Genomic DNA, 18,603 nt, shown 5'->3' with positions numbered 1-18,603 from the left:
CAAAAGAAAGTTATAGTTTATATCATCAAGAGTAGAAAAAAAAAGATTATTTGTTGATGAGACAAAAATGGGATCTTATGAAAAAAGAAAAATCAAAAAGCAATTTTTTACCTTGGAATTTAAAAATATGATGAGCAAGAAGTGTTTTGCTCCAGCTTCTGCTGAAGAGTTGCTGGGAGAGCAGAGTCTGCAGGAGGAGCTGCTGCCAGTGGGAGGGTGGGCATCGGTAGTGGCACCGAGCTCGACTGTGGAGCTGAGGAGGGGACAGCAGAGGCAGGGGAGGAGTGGGTGCTTGCTGGGGGACTGCTGCGCTGGTGGGTCGCTGACCCAGGGAAGGGTCCGTATGCTCCCCTGTGCCCACCCCTCTCCAGACCCCACGCTCCCTCTCCCACCTGATGAAGGGTGTGGCAGCACAGGTCTTGGGAGTCTGGAAGAAGGTCCGCTCCTTAAGTTGCTGCAACTCTACCTGGAATAGGAACAGAAGTTCCAACCACAAAAAATGACTGAGCCTGATGAAGGCTACTTCCGAGAATGATAACATGGTGTGTTGAAGACAGAGACACGTTGAGATTTAAGGGCTTTCGGTTCAGTTCAGTCACTCAGCTGTGTCCGACTCTTTGAGACCTCATGAATCTCAGCACACCAGGCCTCCCTGTCCATCACCAACTCCCGGAGTTCACTCAGACTCACGTCCATCGAGTCGGTGATGCCATCCAGCCATCTCATCCTCTGTCGTCCCCTTCTCCTCCTGCCCCCAATCCCTCCCAGCATCAGGGTCTTTTCCAATGAGTCAACTCTTCGCATGAAGTGGCCAAAGTACTGGAGTTTCAGCTTTAGCATCATTCCTTCCAAAGAAATCCCAGGGCTGATCTCCTTCAGAATGGACTGGTTGGATCTCCTTGCAGTCCAAGGGATGCTCAAGAGTCTTCTCCAGCACCACAGTTCAAAAGCATCAATTCTTCAGTGCTCAGCCTTCGTCACAGTCCAACTCTCACATCCATACATGACTACTGGAAAAACCATAGCCTTGACTAGGACCTTTGTTGGCAAAGTAATGTCTCTGCTTTTGAATGTACTATCTAGGTTGGTCATAACTATTTTTCCAAGGAGTAAGCGTCTTTTAATTTCATGGCTGCAGTCACCATCTGCAGTGATTCTGGAGCCCAATTAAGCACCTCTTAAAATTTTCAGTCTCGCACATAAACTTTTGTCCTGGCTGTCAATATTTTGGACAGATTCTTGGCTTTTATGAAGGTAGACCCTAAAATTTGTCTTTCACTGGAGTCTGTTGTTTTTGCTGGCTGCCAGAATAGTTGAAAAAGAATGCAATGGTTCATCTACTCAAGAAGTAATCTGGATTAGTCAATGTAAATGCATTGCTTCTGACAGAAAACAAAGGAAAAAAACAATTTTGGAAAAAAAAAATCAGAACTATGAAATGGAACATACTGCTTATTAAACTTTTTTTTTTTTTGCTTACCCAAGACTATTATACTTCATATTTCAGAAAGGAAAGAAATATTGAGCCTTGATAAATTGGAAGCTCTGCTTAAAGCTTGCAATTTTCTGGTAGTCTTTTCAAAAGCAAAGCCATCTGTATTAGTTGTGCCTTTTCAATCCGTAAGTAGAAACATAATTCATTATTACTGCAACTCCTCTGGCTTGTTATAAAGTATTCAAAAATTAATGATACTGAGTCCTTTTACTGGAGGGAAATAGCTTCTAAAGACTAGCTGAATATTTTCTCTTGAATGTTGCAAGGAACTGGTTTGGATTACTTCCAGGTACAGAGCCCAGACCATCCAAGACAGCAAATACAATGTTCCCAAGTTGCCAACAATACCAGAGGATTGTTGTCTTGATGAAAGTGAAAGTGAAGCCTTGGAAGACTTGAGTTTCAGAGAATCAGGTCTCAGCAGTTCTCTCCCCAGCTCAGTGATCAAAGACATGCTGTCTTTTTCAGCTTGAAAGTAGTACAGCCTCTGTGCTTTCCGTCTTAGAAATCTAATTGCACTGGGTCAGACTTTAAAGTATACATATAGCTTATGAGTAATAAATAGGAAAGTAGGTAGTTTTTGGTCCAGTCCCTATCTAGGCAGGAATACAAAGACGGAAATACCTGTTGTCAATAATTATTCGAATCAGATCTGGTCTATTTTCATATTTTAAGCTATCAAATGGGTTGTTGGTGGTTTACTTGTTAAGCTGTGTTCAACTCTTTGCGACTCCATAGACTGTAGCCTGCCAGGCTATTCTGTCCACGGGGATTCTCCGGGCAAGAATACTGGAGTGGGTTGCCAATTTCTTCTCCAGGGGATCTTCCTGACCCAGGGATCAAAGCCACATCTCCTGCATTTCCTGCATGGCAGGCAGGTTCTTTACCACTAGTGCCACCTGGGAAGCCCTCCATTAAATGGTTTAGGACCCTACTCCTCAAATGATTGAAAATAATTTAAATGTTGATACTTTCACTCTTTTTATTTAAATAATTTGTAGCTATTTTTCCATATGGATAGTACATTTCATCAGTAAGGATATAGGGAGTCAAAGAGAGAATCTTTTTTCCATTGATGAAATACAAAGTAGAAGAGTAGAATCTGCTGAGGACTAGAGAGCAGAGTTTGAGTGAAGATGAGTTTAGAGGGAAGTGCAAGCTCTGAAATATGTTTTCAGGGGAAACGTAGGGGGAACAAGGACGAGTACAGAGGGTGATCCTGAGGTTCTAGTCAAGGCTGAAAATCATGAATTTAAAGTAGTGTCAAATCAAAGAATTAGGGGGTTTTTATCTGGTATTCTCAAATATCAAAATGTAGAAACAAAAAAGGTTGAGTGTCATTGCTCCAGGGTTTGGGTTTTACAGGTTGCTGATGATGTTGAACTTTCGACAAACAACCCTGAAGTTCGAGCTCAGTAAGTAAGAAGGGTAGCCCAGGATGGAACTGATAAATCCAAAATGCGGAATCTAGGTACTGGATGGTTTGTGGAAATTGTTATGCAGATTTGGTGGAAAGGATAGTATGAGAGAGGTGAAAAAAATTGTTTGCAAAGTATAGAATTCACAGTTTCTGAGTGAACTATCAACATGTATTCCTTGGAAAAAGGCTGTAGTGCAGAGGAGGAGAGGATAAGGGGAAAGAGGTCTAGGGAATTTGAAGTTGGATGCCAGCTTTTGTCTGCATGAACACTAAGACCTTGTAGAATTATGGCAGAATTATTGCAGAAAAAGACTGTGATCCAGATCCAAAAGGCTACATTCAATGAAATGAACTCAACTGGATGATATATGATAAATAGCTTTAAATGAGGATGGATTTCTGTAGTCAGATGGAAGAGTAAAGGTCAGGAAGAAGAATCAGGGATTCAAGGAAATGTCGCCTCCCTATCTGTTAATATCCACTTTCCTGTGAATATGGGGAAAAGAATAGCTTTCAACAGAGAGGCTTATAGGAATACTGAAAGCCATAATTAATCAAGGTCTGTCTTTCTGTAGTGTCTGGGTGGCAGTAGTGGTAAAAAAATCTACCTGCCAATGCTGGAGACATAAGAGACGTGGGTTTGATCCCTGGGTCGGGAAGATCCCCTGGAGGAAGACATGGCAACCCACTCCAGTATTCTTGCCTGGAGAATCCCATGGACAGAGGGAGCTGGGCGGGCTACAGTCTATGGGGTCAGAAAGAGTTGGATGCAACTGAAGCAGCTTAGCACGTCTTCCTGTAGCATCAATTTCCATGCTTGGTAAACAATGTCATACACCTCAGATTAACAGAAATGCAGATCCCTTTTGAAGTAGGATGCCAAATTTATGCACATGTTAATGATAAAACAGCAAATGTCAAAGAAAATTTGCACTTATGAAATGCTGCTTTGAGCTAGTCCTCTGGTTATTCAAAGATTCTCTTTTCACTGTCATCTATGTGGAAAAAAACTTTAAAATTATCTAGGAGGTAAGGGGAGGGGAAGAGACCCTGAAAGAAAAGAAAAGAACACGAGGCATTCATTATCCACAGAAAGGAGCCTTGCATGGCAGTGAATAAGGTGGGGGTTGGGTTGTTTAACAGAAAGATCAGGAAAAGAAATTTGAAAATAGTAATAGTACAGGAGCCCAGGAAAAGAAAAGAGGAGAAGGTGTGGGATGTAGTCGTTTTTCAGTGATTAAGAAAAATGAGTGAAGATTGTTCACCTGTGATTGTTCTTGGATATTTTCCATGTTAACTTTTGCACAGTTCATTTTTGTGCAGGCAGTACTGTACTCTGCCTGTCTTAGGCACGTAGTGAGGACTATATGTGAGGAGATTTCAACCAGTTTTAAGAGTGCTGAAAAATCCAGGGCTTTTTCATGGTGTTGGAATCAGTCCCTTAATCACAACTTTCCTGGTGTCTTATATTTAACTGAAATGGTGACTTACTTAAGCCCAGTAACTCTTTTCCGTCGAGTCAGAGGCTGAGAGTGAAGCCCCCAAAACACGATCTTTCTTTTTTAAAAAATTGGTTTTAGGACAGACAGTAGGACAGTACATGCAAACAGGTAACAAGAAGTTTATCAACAAATTTACCATTAAAGTGCCCAAATATCAGATCTTTTGGCCTTCTGCTCACAGTGTCTTTTTGGTACTATTTGCTTTTATCAACAGTTATAGCAATACTGGTATTTTTTTTCCTCCATAAGGGTTAGTTCATCCTCCTGAGAGATCTCTAAAAATGCATGAGTAAAGACATACCTCAGAACTCTTGAAGCTCTTTCCCCCTGTTGCCAAAATGATTCTGTTATCTTAAAATTATGCGGCATTTTTCAACCAGAAAGCTTTGTGAAGAATACTTCCTTCCTCAAATGTTGAGGATATTGAATTATAGTCCCTGTCTTCCCTGTCAGTGAACATGATCACATTATCTTCAGATAAACTAATTTCATGATTTATTAATAATCATTTCTCAGTACTTTGACCTGGTATGGCTGTAAATGGTGAAATAAAAAAATCTTTTTATGAGAAATTTTGGAATTTCAAGAAGTGTATTTTTGCCCTAGTTTGAAAGAGCTGCAGTCATTTCCAGAAGGACTAAAGGCAAGCCAGTTGAAAAATATTGTGGGGTTGGAGAAATGGATAAAAGGAAATTTTTTCTAAAAGGGCAGGCAGTGGCCTCAGGAAAGGAGACTTGTTAAGGGTACTGGGTACAGACAGGAAATAACAGAATTGCCAAATTGGGTTTTTGAGGCTATCAGGAGGAGACTTAACCTGAATTATTGAGTTTAAGTCAGCAAGAAAGGACAGAGTAACACCTGGGGCTGTTATCAGTGGTTTGCTAACCTGAGGAAGCAATAATAAAATACTGCCAACTCTAGGATGAATTGTTTAATTTTTACTTTTAAGAGATACTGTTCTCACTGAAGTGGAGAAGGCAATGGCACCCCACTCCAGTACTCTTGCCTGGAAAATCCCATGGCTGGAGGAGCCTGGAGGGCTACAGTCCATGGGGTCGCTAAGAGTCGGACACGACTGAGCAACTTCATTTTCACTTTTCACTTTCATTCATTGGAGAAGGAAATGACAACTCACTCCAGTGTTCTTGCCTGGAGAATCCCAGGGATGGGGGAGCCTGGTGGGCTGCCATCTATGGGGTCGCACAGAGTCGGACACGACTGAAGCGACTTAACAGCACCAGCAGCAGCATTCTTCCTGAAGTACAACAAAGCATCGGGTGACATCTTTTAAACAAAACATACTTTTTCAAGCATTTAAATATCAACTGATTTACCAAGTTTTTAAAAAGACTTAAAATTGCCCTAGAAAATTTCTCAACTGTATTGAGAGGAAGTGGGGACTTGTTGTGGATACTTAAATATGATGTGACTCAGATAATTTGAAAAGGAAAGTGTGTGACTAAAGACTAGAATGAAGAAAGGCAACAGCTAACAATAAAATAATGGAAGCCATATTATAAATATAAGGAAGATATTTAAATGATAGATTGGATTGTTTGGGTTTTTATCTAAACAGTAACAGAAAAATACTATACATCCTCAAAGAGAAAACTAGCACTGATTTAGGAATCTTAGTCAATGATGTCATGTTGGATGGGTGAGGATTATATATAGACACCAGGCTGATGGTGGTGGCTATTGCAGGTATCTAAATACTAAGTAAACCTCCCTCGTTGGGCAAGTTTCGTGATTCTGGCAAAGTGAAGAAGAGATGGGCGTGAGAGGCAGAGGTTGCAGCTGACTGCATTTAAGCCAGGCTGTCTCCACCCCTGGTTTCAGATCTGCTCTGCATGCTGCTGATTAGGTCTGCCTGAGTTTGGCCAGCCTGACTGAGGAGGCTTCTTGGATGAAAACTTGACCAGAGAGAAAAGGGAGTCAGTAACTCAGTCTGTAGATATCAGAACCCAAACCAGGCATCCGTTATCCCTGGGGTATAATGATACTCAGTACACACCATTTCTGCCAGTTAGATTTGTCTCCTCCATACATCTCAATTGCAAAATAAAAACTGGTTTTTAAGTCTCTAAGATGGGAACAGGTAACTCTGCTGTGTTATCCTTTAGCAGGACACAGTACAAAGAGTGGAAAGGGGTATTTTCCCTCAACTCAGAGATTTGTTGTTTCTGGGACGCCAGTGCCTCTGCTGCAGCGTCAGCATAAACGGTGGGCAGGGCTGGGAAGTGACCCTCCGAGGCTGCATTGCTACCAAGAAGACATGCTTGCATTTAATGAACAAGGCTGAGGAAGAAAAGAGAGGAGCATTAAAAAATATGACTTGGTTTAAGTACATGTAAGGGAGCTGGTGGGACTCCCAGAAGTGCTTGGAAGCGAAAAAATTTTACATAGAATTTTTCCTGAATTATGAAATAAGGGGAGGAAAGCAAAGAAGTGGGGGGGGTGAGGTGATATTTGAATTGACTTGGATTAGATAATGTGATGGACAGAATAATGATTTGGACATAAAGAGATGTCCAAATCCGAATTTCCAGATTCTGTGAATGTTACCTGCTGACAGGGAAATTAAGGTTGAGATTGCAATTAAGATGGCTAATCAGCTAATGTAGAAAATTATTCTGGATTATCCAGGTGGGCTTAGTGTAATCTAAGGGGTCATCAAGGAAGAAGGACACAGAAAAAAAGAGAACCAGAGAAAGGGCAACATAAAACAGACTCAATTGGTGGTCATTTCCAGCTTTGTAGTTAGAAGGGGATCTTGAACAAAGGAATGTGGGTAGAAGGAAAAGGTTAAAGAGGATGGAAAAGGTTAAAAACTGAATTCTTCCCTTGAACCTGAAAGTAAAAGAGGAGAGTGAAAAAGTTGGCTTAAAGCTCAACATTCAGAAAACTAAGATCATGGCATCTGGTCCCATCACTTCATGGCAAATAGATGGGGAAACAGTGGAAACAGTGGCAGACTTTATTTTCTGTGGCTCCAAAATCACTGCAGATGGTGATTGCAGCCATGAAATTAAAAGACGCTTACTCCTTGGAAGAAAAGTTATGACCAACCTAGATAGCATATTCAAAAGCAGACACATCACTTTGCCAACAAAGGGTCAGTCTAGTCAAGGCTGTGGTTTCTCCAGTAGTCATGTATGGATGTGAGAGTTGGACTATAAAGAAAGCTGAGAGCCACAGAATTGATGCTTTTGCTTGGACTGCAAGGAGATCCAACCAGTCCACCCTAAAGGAAATCAGTCCTGAATATTCACTGGAAGGACTGATGCTGAAGCTGAAACTCTAATACTTTGGCCACCTGATGCAAAGAACTGACTCATTGGAAAGACCCTGATGCTGGGAAAGATTGAAGGTGGTAGGAGAAGGGGACAACAGAGGATGAGATGGTTGGATGGCATCACCGACTCAATGGGCATGAGTTTGAGTAAATTCCAGGAGTTGGTGATGGACAAGGAGGCCTGGCGTGCTGCAGTCCATGGGGGTCACAAAGAGTCAGACATGACTGAGTGACTGAACTGAACTGAAGGAATGCAGCCATGCGGGTACCATTTAAGACTTCTGTCCTCTAAAACTGTAAGATAATAAATTGATGTTGTTTTAAGCCCTAAGTTTTCAATACTTCATTAAAACAATAGGAAATTAATACAGTTGTGAATTTATGGGAGTTGATGTGATTGATCAGCGAGGGAAAAGAGCAAAACAAACATGAATCTTTTTTTAAAGTCAATTGGGATAGCAATGTATCCAGAGATGCCAACAATAATTGGCAATGGGAGATGTTTTGGGATAGAAGATAATGAGATTCAATTGATTTAGAGTTTGAGGTATGAAAGCATAAATATCCAGATGAAAAAACAGATTTGAATTTGGAAATTGATGATATAGAGAAGCTATAAGAATACGTGATTAATCTAGTATCAATTTAGAAGGGTGTGATGGGGTGGAAGATGGGAGGGAGGTTCAAAAGGGAGGGGATATGTGTATACCTATGGCTGATTCATGCTGAAGTCTGACAGAAAACAACACAATTCTGTAAAACAATTATCCTTTAATAAAAAACTAAAAATAAAAGAATATATGATCAATCTAAAGAGCATTTTAGGCAAATATATGGCTCAAGTTTCGAGATTTTCAGATAGAGAGATGGATTAAAAATGTGAAAAATAAAATAATAGAGCAGTTAGAGAAGTGGAAGGGGAATCAATAAAGGATGGGGTGAGGTTTTTCTTTAAATTTATTGGAGAATAGATGCTTTCTTATGGACCATAAAGAAGACTGCACACCAAGAAGATAGATTCTTTCGAATTGTGGCACTGAAGACCCTTGAGAGTCCCTTGGTCTGCTGGGAGACCAAACCAGTCAATCCTAAAGGTCTGCAAGAGATCAAACCAGTCAACCCTGAATATTCATTGGAAGGACTGACGCAGATGTTTCAGTACTCTGGCCACCTGATGCCAAGAGCCAACTCACTGGAAAAGACCCTGATGAAAGATTGAAGGCAAATGGAGAAGAGGGTGGCAGAGGATGAGATGGTTGGATGGCATCACCGACTCAATGGACATGAGTTTGAGCAAGCTCTGGCAGTTGGTGATGGACAGGGAAGCCTGGCATATTGCAGTCTATGGGGTTGCAAAAAGTTGGACATGACTGAGTGACTGAACTGACTGATGTGGTATCTTTAAGTTCTTCCCTCTCTATTCTCTTATTTATTTTTTTCCTTCTGGAATTTCTATCAGATGGAAATTTATACTTTGATCTTCAGTCTTTGTATCTTGTAACTTCTATTTTTATAGAGTTGGGGTAAGGGTTTGTATAAGTACATAAAATTATCTTGTTCATTTAAAAAGTTGTATAATTAAAATATTGTAAAAATAATTTATTGATGGACATTTAGACTTCCAATTTTCACTACCACAACAAAGAAATCATTCTATTATGTACATTTTAATGCTCATCTGTGAATATTTCTCTTGAATTGTTTCTTAGAAGTGGAACTGCTGAGTCAATGGAAATGTACAATTTTATTCTGATAGACTGTCAACTTGGTTTCCAGAATGGTTTCTTCAATTTATACTCCCACTAAAAGTGTACAAAAGTACTATTTCTTATATACTTGCCAGGGCATGATATCATCACCATGATTCTTGTCAAACTTATGAAAAACAATTCCTTTTAATTTACATTTTCTTATAACTAATCAGGTTGAGCAGCTTTCTATATATATTTATGCAGATGTTTGCAACTATCCTTTGTGACTTGTTTCTTTATATCTTGCCCATTATTTTTACATATTTTTTAAAATTGACTTTAGGAACTCTGTGTATATTCTGGTTAATAATCTTTCTCAGTAATACAAGGTAAAAAAAATTTTTTTTCCCCAGAACTTTCTTGAAATTTTAACATTATTTATAATTTATTTTGTTTTAGGGAGACTTTAATGTATATGAAATAAAATATGTTGGTGTTTTAATTTGGCTTATGTCTTTGACTTAGGAAATATCCTTACTGATATTAACTTGTATTTTCTTCTATGACTTTTGTGGTATTAATTAAATTAATCTGGAATTTACACAGGTACACAGGCCTATAATATTTTTTAAATATGCACATCCAGTTGTTAAAATACTGTAATAAAATAGTCCATATTTTCATTTTTACTTGAAATACTATATTCGCCACAAACTAAATTAAAATAGATATGTAGGTCTATTTATGGATGCTCTTTGTGATATATTTTAACTTCCATCTTCATGTCCTTCTTCATTAATTAAAAAAATGTTACAGCTATATTTTTCATAGGATTCCTACTTTATTCTTTTTACGAACTTTAGAATTAGCTCTTGGTTAATTTCTTTTGTCATTGGTTGAGGTGATATTTAAACATAGATTTATTTGCTCCTCATGATACACGACATAATCTCTTCCTTTTCCAGATCTTTCGGGTCTTCAGTAAACTCCCATAGTTTTATTCCTCACTCTTTGGGATTTTTTTAACTTTTCATTATCATCCTTGATCATTTTTATCTTCAAATTTTCTGATTCTTCTTCAGAAACATTTGATAATTTAAAACTATCACTTGAAATTTATCATTTAAAATTAACATTTGATAATTAAAAGTAAATCTACTTGAAATTTATTAGATTCAAATGTGAACAGCGTGTTTCTTATAATTTACAATCTCTTCAGTATTGTAGGCTTCCCTTGTGGCTCAGCTGGTAAAGCGTCTGCCTGCAATGTGGGAGACCTGGGTTTGATCCCTGGTTTGGGGAGATCTCCTGGAGAAGGGAAAGGCTACCCACTCCAGTATCCTGGCCTGGAGAATTCCATGGACCATATAATCTACTGGGTCGCAAAGAGTCGGACACGACTGAGCGACTTTCATTTCACTTCACTTCACTTCTCCAGTATTATTTTATTTATGCTTATAATTCTTTTTTTATAAGGTTTACCATTGCACTTTTAATTTTACTGTTACTGCCTCAAAGAATCAGTTCTTGATATCAATCCTGTTATTGCCATTAAGTAAATTATTTATAATTTTTTGTTTACTTTTTATGATTGTTTTAAACTTCTCTTTATTATTTAAAATAATGAAAGCTCTGAAATTCATACTTCTGTCACAGTTTTGTTTGGCTGTTATATAATTTGATACATGTTTTATTGTTAAATTGTAAGGATGTATTCCAGTTTTTAAATTAAAAATGTACAATTTACTCTTTTAATATTAATTAATTTAAACATGGGCTATTGAAATTAAATTAACATTATTTTATTCATTCTGACTAGTTGAGGGTCTACCATACAAAAAGCATAGTAAGCCCCTACATACAAATGAGTTCCATTTTGAAAGCATGTTTGTAAGTCCAACAAAGTTAGCCTAGGCACCTAATGGACACAATTGGCTATATATTACTGTATTATAATAGATTTATAATACTTTTCACACAAATAAACATAGAAAATGAATGTAAAAAATAAAACATTTTTAATCTTCCAGTATAGTACTTTGAAAAGTACAGTGGTACTGTACAATAGCTGGCATACAGGACTGGCATCTAGTAAAAGGCAAGGAAAGTTACTGACGAGAGAAGTGAGAGGAGGTGGGACATGGTAGAGCTGAGGATTTGTGAGCAATTAGGAGACAGAGGGCAAGCTGCAACATCACTCATGCCTGATACTGACAGAATGGATACTTGCATCTTCAAAAGTTTGCAACTTGAAGGTTTATATGTAGGGGGCTTACAGTATTGAAATATGAAACTATGTGATATTTATAATAAATGAACACATTTGAAAGGTGAAAAAATATATATCTCAATGTGATCTAAAATTTAATTTCTCCAGTTTCTAAGGGAGTTTACCATCCTACAAGTAATTTTAACTTATTTGGAAAAACACATGTTTTTATTCTTTTTCCTTAATCCTCTATAAATAGAGAGGCATCTTTTCCTTATCGAGTCCCCAAATTTCCTGATAGTTATGATTTTGACTCTTTGTGTTGTAGGCTGTAATTTTTTCATTTTGTTTTCACATTTTGAACTATTTCTTTTTAGTACAATTTTATAACATTTTAAATTGAGCTATACTTTAACTACAGTGAAATGCACAGATTTAAAGAGTATTGTTAGATGAACTGGCAACTATGTAAATCCATGTGACTAACATTCTAATCATTGTAGAGTTCAATTATATCACTGAAGACAGTTCCTTTCTATCCCCTTCCAGTTGATCCCCTCTCCCCTGCTTCCTGCTGACCTCTATTGTTCTGATTCCTAGCAACACAGGTTAGATTTCTGTGCTGTAGAAATTCATTGAATAGAATTTTACTATATCTACTCTGATTATATCTACTCTGAAAGATTTGCCTGATCTGTTCACTCAATGTGAACTTCTGTTTTTGGGTATATCGGCAGTTTGCTTCCTTTTATTACCAAATAGTATTTTATTGACTAAATACACCAAAATTTGACTATCCATTTGGATTATTTTCTAATTTCTGGTTACTATGAACGACTGGCTTCATTTATGGCCATACTACCTGGAATGCACCCGATCTCGCCTGAGTAACTGACTCTGATAATTTTTTGTTTGAGGTTCTTAGAAGACATATTGGAATTGAATTAATGCGAAGAGAATGTTAATCACTCATTAGAACCAGCTCTGAAATTGAAGAGATGAAGGAATGAGCAGAGAAGCACATCACAACAGCTATTTTGATTATTGATACAACCCATATGGACAAGAAGGTAGAGAAAAGCATGGTCGTGAAAAAGAGACAACTGAGAAACACAAAGACTTAAATTGCACTTTTAGAGATAAAAACACAGTATCTGAGATGAAAAATAAAATAGATCATGATATGGGCTAACTGTCTATTTTCTCTGCAAATTCATATATCTGAATCTTAATGCTAAATGTAATGTTTGGAGGTGGGTCCCTCAGAAGATGATTAAGTCATGAGGGTGAAACCCTTATAAGAAAGGATTAGTTTCCTTAGAAAAGATACCCCAGAGTGCTCCTATGCCCTAGTTACCACGTCAAGGCAACCTATGAATTAGGAAGAGGCCAGTCAGTAGACAAATATTCCAGTGTCTTGATCTTGGACTTCCCAGCCTCTAAAACTAGGAGAAATAAATAATCTGTTGTTTAAACCAATCGTCTATGGTATTTTTACTATATAGCAGCCTGAAAAGACTAAGACAGATAATGTTCATATTAAATCAGACACAGAAGAAAAACAATCAGTGAACCGAACACAGAGCTATAGAAATTATACAAAGTTATGCACAGACACAAAAAAGAAAAAAGAAATGAACAGCATCATTGACTTGTGGAATGATATCAGACAGTCTAATGTACACGCAACTGTGGCCTCAAAAGGAAAAAAGGAAGATAGGGGATGAGAGAAAAAAATTTGAAATAATAACTGACAATTTTTCCAAGTTTGTGAAAGACTACAAATCTGCAGACTCAAGAATCTCAACAAACTGCAAACAAGATAAACGTTTATGTGCTCAGTCGTGGCCAACTCTTTTGCGACCCCCATGGGCTGTAGCCTGCTAGGCTCCTCCATGGGATTTTCGCAGGCAAGAATACTGGAGGAAGTTGCCATTTCCTCCTCCAGGGGATCTTCTTGACCCAGTGGTTGAACCCGCAGTCTCTTGCGTCTCCTTCTTTGGCAGGCAGATTCTTCATCACTAGGTCACCTGGGAAACCTTTAAGAAAACGACACTAATCCAATTGCTGAAAACCAGGTAAGGAGAAAATCTCAAAAGCATTTAGAGGAAATCAAGAGAGAGGATTTCACTGTGGTAAAATTTAGATGAATATAACATTTGTGATTGGTGCATTTAATTGGCTTAAAACTTTAAACATAGATAATAATAAAAGTAAAAAACAATAACCCTCACTTTTGAGACATATACCATTATTCTCTCATAAAATCATCATTAAATTACCAAGGGAATATAATATAATGAAAAATATGGATCTTGGAATGATGAAACCTGGAAAAGAATGTGGTTCTTGTTTCAAAGATTTGAGAAGTCTGCAGGCCATGGAAGAGATAAGAATATACAGAGAAGCCATGTCACCCTATCATTCGCTGCATATTAGACTGTAGCTTATCTTAGAACTGAAACAATTATTACCATTACCTAAGTTTGAATGGCATGTGCTGGATAAAAGTGTGGGTTGCAGAGCAGTTGGTAAGAAGTATAACTTGGTCCTAATTAAATACACCACTAGAAATTTTCTGGATGCCAGAGTTTATGCAGGGGAAGGGACCTGCTGCACAGATTATTCTCATATTACACTTTTTACTAAATCAGGGAGACAGCTGAGGCTGGTGCCCAGGAAGAGCTGTCAAACCAGTGGGAAGAGTTTCATGAAAAGTGCTGGGACTACTCCATAATTACAGTGGAGAAGCTCTTCAGCAAAGAAGAGACAGTCCACGCTATGACTGCATCCAACTATAATGTCCTTGATCACTAATCTTCCAAAGTAAAATGACAATAAAGCTATGTTTTTCTTTCCTTGCTTTTATGATTTGCACAGGGACTTATTCAATTTCTTACAATTCATCTCGACCTCAACATTATTCAAACATAAGTTTCCTTCTCTAGGGTTAGGTAAACCAAAACGTTGACTGATGCATGGAAAAATATACACTTTAAATTGAGACTATTATGAGGAAGTAAAACAAATGCCCCTCCCCCCAAATAAACATACTCATAGGAAAGAGAAACTTAGAAAAATCTATCATTTATAAATGTCTTAAAGTTCAAGAAAACTAGAGTAAGGAGTCATTAAAGATGCAAGAAGTATATTTGGAGATTAAAAATATGCCTGCTGGAATTTGAAAATGCAATCAAAGGAAAGAACTGTGTATTGGATTATTCAGAATACTGACAATGTAGTAATATTTTTACCCTCCTAAATTAAATAGGGGCCTCTCTAGAGCATCAGATGGTAAAGAATCTGCCTGCAATGTGGGAGACTGGGGTTTGATCCCTGGGTTGGGAAGATCCCCTGGAGGAGGGCATGGCAAGTCACTCCAGCGTTCTTGCCTGGAGAATCACCATGAAGAGAGGAGTCTGGCGGGCTACAATCCATGGGGTTGCAAAGAGTCAGACATGGCTGAGCGATTAAGCACAAATTAAATAGAAAAGAATGCAATGATAAATGGAACAGGTGTTACCTGAAAACACAAATGACTAAATATATGCTGCCAGTTCTCTTCTATGGGTATGCTGCAACCAGATGTCTCACGACAATGTGTCAGTGTTTCTTTATGTTAGTGATTATAGGTACACAAGAACTTCCCAAACTAAAATTCACAGTGAAAAAGAACAATAAAAAAACAGGCAGAACATTCAAGACTGTAAACAACTTCAAAAAATATAACATACTTGTAATTGGGAAAGCAGAAGGAGAAAAAGAAAACAAAGCAGGAGAAATATTTAAAGTAATCATCTGGGAGAATTTTTCAAAATTAATGACAATCATCATAGATCCAGGAAGTTTATAGAATGCAGAGCAGGATACATATTAAAAATCCACATTTAGGCATATCATATTCAAACTTCAGAAAATCAAAAGAAAATGTTGAAAATATCCAAGAAGAAGAGGTGGGAGAATCTTCTATAGAGCAATAACAGTCATGGCTGATTTCTTGTCAGAAACACAACACAAAACTCCACAGTGATGGCAGTTTGTAATGGCCAAAGCCAGAACAATCTGAGCAAAAATATAAATAAATAAAGAGCTATTACATTATAACCCATGCTATGAAATGTCCATGAGCCATATGGATATAAATAAATCAATAAATAAAAGAGGAGAACAGGTAAATTTTTCAAGCAGAAGATTCCAAGTAACTACGCTCTGTCCTCAGGGAGTTGGGACATAATCCTCCACTTCTTAAGTGTGATCTATCATAGTGACTGCCAAAGAATAAGATATGGAAATGGGAGGGAAAAAAAAAGAGTAACTTTACAGTGGAAAAATCTGACACAGACTACCTCAGCTGAGGGGGTCAAGGTTAACATCGGCAGTGATAAGAAGTGTTGATTGTTTTACCACTGATATGATGGGGCGGGAATGGGACTTGACCTGTGTGGTCTTTTCTCCTAAAAACCTATAACCTCAGCCCAATCATTAGAAAAAATGAATCAGAAGAATCCAAATCGAGAGACATTTTACAAGATATCTGACCTGCTGCTAAGTCATTTCAGTCGTGTCTGACTCTGTGTGACCCCACAGACTGCAGACCACCAGGCTCCCCCGTCCCTGGGATTCTCCAGGCAAGAACACTGGAGTGGGTTGCCATTTCCTTCTCCAATGCATGAAAGGGAAAAGTGAAAGTGAAGTCGCTCAGTCGTGTCCAACTCTTAGCATGGACTGCAGCTTACTAGGCTCCTCCATCCATGGGATTTTCCAGGCAAGGGTACTGCAGTGGGTTGCCAGTGCCTTCTCCAAATATCTGACCAGTACTCCTCAAAACTGTCAAAGTCATGAAAAAATAGGGAAACTTAAGAAATATCTGTCACAATGAATTTAAGTGAATATAACAGCTAAATATAATTGGCATTCTGGATAGAATCCTGCAACAAAAGAGACATTAGTTAAAAACTAAGGAAATATGAATAAAATATAGACTTTAATTAACAATAATAATCATCGTTAGTTCATTGTGACAATTGTCCCTAATAATGTATGATGCTATTAATAGTTAAAACACGGTACGGATATGTGGACACTCTCTTTACTACTGTCTCAATTTTTCTGTATATCTAAAACTACTATAAACTAAGATTAAAAAAAAAATCTGTCCTGGGAATATAGCCCCTCCCCCAGTAAAATGTTTTGTTTTTTTTTAAAAATTCTATCGTGTATGTCATTCATACAGTAGCTTAAAATAGAAAAGCCACCAAGATGGACTCTTACTAATGGAATGTGTAACTGAGTATGCCTGAGAGAAGAAGATCAATGGGAGGAAGAATGCCCTTGTGATGTTACAGTCAGAGACCTTGTCGAAAACCACAAAATTCTTAGAAGTTTCCCCATGGACAGAGCACAGAGAACTTCGTGAAGCTGGGCTGCTGGGGATGGGGTCCTGAGTCTACCTTTATTTTGGCAATTACACTGGAGACAGTGAATCGCTGCTTTATCACGTGGTGTGACAGTGGACACACAATACACACTGGGCCTCTTTCATCTCTAACCTCAGATACAGTCGTTTAATCCAAGGTTGCTATTCAGTTTAGCTGAACCATGACCAGCTCATATTTCACTATGTCTTCTTAGAGATTTGTATAAAAGACCTTGCCTACATCCACAAACCATCCTACCAAGAGCTTACGATCCGTAAATTTCCCTGACCCAGATGCCTCGTGTATAGAGATGAGCAAGACACACATGTTTCTCATCCTGACAGGGGTTTGGTCTGGTGGGAAAGACAAATATTAAACAAATAATTACACAGACAATGAATCAATTATAAAGGTGACAATATTATGAATGAAGAACTAAGGCTGTAACAGGGGATTCTGTCCAATGCTCGTGTTTCTGTGTGGAAAGTGGTATTAGGGAAGGATTTCATATAAATAATGTTGAATTGGAAGGGCAAATTGAGTTGGCTAGGTTAAAGCTGTCAGGCTTAAAGGAGTTTCAGTCAAGGGAGTGAGCGAGCGGTTTACAGGCAGAGGAACAGCATGTGCGGAGGCCATGTATGGAAAAACCGATTGGAGGATATCATATTAGAGAGATTGAGAATGAAAACTGTCACCCACTCAACAAAAATGTACTTGGTTTCTGTTATGTGCCAGGTTTTTGGATGAAAAGTAATCTGCTATGGTGGGAGCATAGAGAGCAAAGAGGAAAGGAAGAATGTTAACATTAAATTGCTTGTCATTAGTAACCTTCCTACTGTTTCCTAATAATTTCCTAATAATTACAGCTTCATTTCGCAAAGCTTAGAAATTATACCATTATCTCTTGCTCTAGAAATGTTCTTCAGATAAGAGAGTCTTCTAGGGTTTTCACTTTGTTCTTTGCCTTTTTGAATATTAGAGACACCTGATTCTCTTCAGGCTTCTGGAAGCTCACGAATCCACCAGATTGCTCAAAGATTTAATGCCCAGCATACATCCTTCAGCAGATTCTTTCCAAGTTATTTTACCACTTCAATAATTCACCTGGTCTTTGAGAACTGGCCTCATTTCGAGATGTTGCTATGTCTCCTTAATATCTTACATTCTGGCGTTCAGTTCCCTCTTTTTGGCATATTTATTTTACCCTAAATATAGTAATTCACCTTGTAGGAGATTACAAATAAAAAATAGTTGTTTCATTTTCTTCTTATAATACCTTAACATTTCTCCAAGCTCTTTCTCCTTTGGTTGTCTTTTGCTCCAAAAACAAGCAAAGAATTATTTTATTTGCCTTTAATATTTTTGTAATTTTAAATGTATTGTGAATAAGACTTCTTGAAAACATTCTTAAGTGCTACTGTTATAATACTGTGACTATTTTGTTTGCCTTTTTGAATACATTTTTGAATAAATGTATCAGAAAGCTTTGTTGGTGGAAATACTATGTTGTTTCCGTCCCCACATTTTTTCTCATCGGTATCTCTTCTGTACAATATAAGCAGAATTATAGCTTG

General features: G+C 37.9%; 1 pseudogene; it reads left to right on the top strand.

Moving 5' to 3' along the window:
* The first annotated feature begins 343 nt into the window (after positions 1–343).
* On the top strand, positions 344–14,429 carry LOC138436296 (cyclin-G2-like; annotated as a pseudogene).
* The last annotated feature ends 4,174 nt before the right edge of the window (positions 14,430–18,603 follow it).

This window comes from Ovis canadensis, chromosome 3, assembly GCF_042477335.2.
Source record: "Ovis canadensis isolate MfBH-ARS-UI-01 breed Bighorn chromosome 3, ARS-UI_OviCan_v2, whole genome shotgun sequence".
In the NCBI taxonomy this organism is placed as follows: Eukaryota; Metazoa; Chordata; class Mammalia; order Artiodactyla; family Bovidae; genus Ovis; species Ovis canadensis.
Note: the sequence above shows the minus strand (reverse complement) of the source record. Positions and strands in the feature narration are given on the sequence as shown.